This window comes from Euprymna scolopes, chromosome 17 (assembly GCF_053919585.1).
Source record: "Euprymna scolopes isolate OS-2025 chromosome 17, ASM5391958v1, whole genome shotgun sequence".
In the NCBI taxonomy this organism is placed as follows: Eukaryota; Metazoa; Mollusca; class Cephalopoda; order Sepiida; family Sepiolidae; genus Euprymna; species Euprymna scolopes.
Window position 1 is genome coordinate 59,980,543 of NC_136498.1, and position 996 is coordinate 59,981,538.

The following is a 996-nucleotide window of genomic DNA, read 5'->3' on the forward strand; positions in this document are numbered from 1 at the left end:
AACGGGAGATTGAAGAGTTATTTTCTATTCCTCACATTGTCATAAGGAAAATTGTGAAGATATTGCTCCTATGCCTTCTTTTATGTCTTTGAGAAAACTACCACTGGTCATCGTTGTGTGAGATCTGGAAACGAAACAGTTCCTATTTGCTTGCCTCTCCACGAGGACAGAGTAAAACCCAAGGTCTATTTTTTAATGTGGGGAAAGAGCATCTTTCTAAATAAGAGCAACTCGAATTGGAATAAAAAAAATTTAAATGTTATTAGTCTACAAAGATTATTGCTGTATATCTATTATATACGGCATTATCACGTTGACACACCGGTTCCCATCAGATCACCGAAGTTAAGCAACGTTGAGCCTGGTCATTACTAAAATGGGTAACCAATTTGGGAAGTCCAGGTGCTGTATGTAGGAGGACGTCGACACCTCCCTGCAAAAAGTTGCAAAAACCTAACGTCATCATCTCCCCTAACGGGGATATACATGCGACTGGGGACCGCTTGTGAATTTCATACTCCCATGAAACCTCCTCCTTCAGAGGAAGCCGGTTAAACCCTGAATAGGATTGGTGCTGACTGCACACACACTACAAATATTTCTCCTTCACTGCTTGAAGACAGTAGAGATTATCACAAGAAATGTAATTTTGATGGAAGGTGTTTGACCGAGCTCCAATCGTTAGTACAACCACCTGTAAAAAAAAACACCACAAAAACGTCTAGCTACAATCACTCTAAATAATTACCCTTTCTCCTTGCGTGTACCTAAAATTAAAAGCAGTTGTCATGAGCAGAGTTTCTTCCTGAAATAATCCGTTTGTGGAACAGAAAACCACAGATCTGCTTTCCATCTGATGAGAGCATAGTTGTTTTCAAATCGAATATAAGCCAATTCTTGATGATAAGCTCTCTTTAAAAATCAAATTCTGCACAATTTATGATGTTGTGTCACCGTCCACCTGACAAACTCATTACCATTTATTCTCGAGTGGCC

General features: G+C 39.5%; 1 pseudogene; it reads left to right on the forward strand.

The window, feature by feature from the left end:
* Positions 1 to 295: 295 nt before the first annotated feature.
* Positions 296 to 414, forward strand: LOC145297129 (5S ribosomal RNA; annotated as a pseudogene).
* The last annotated feature ends 582 nt before the right edge of the window (positions 415 to 996 follow it).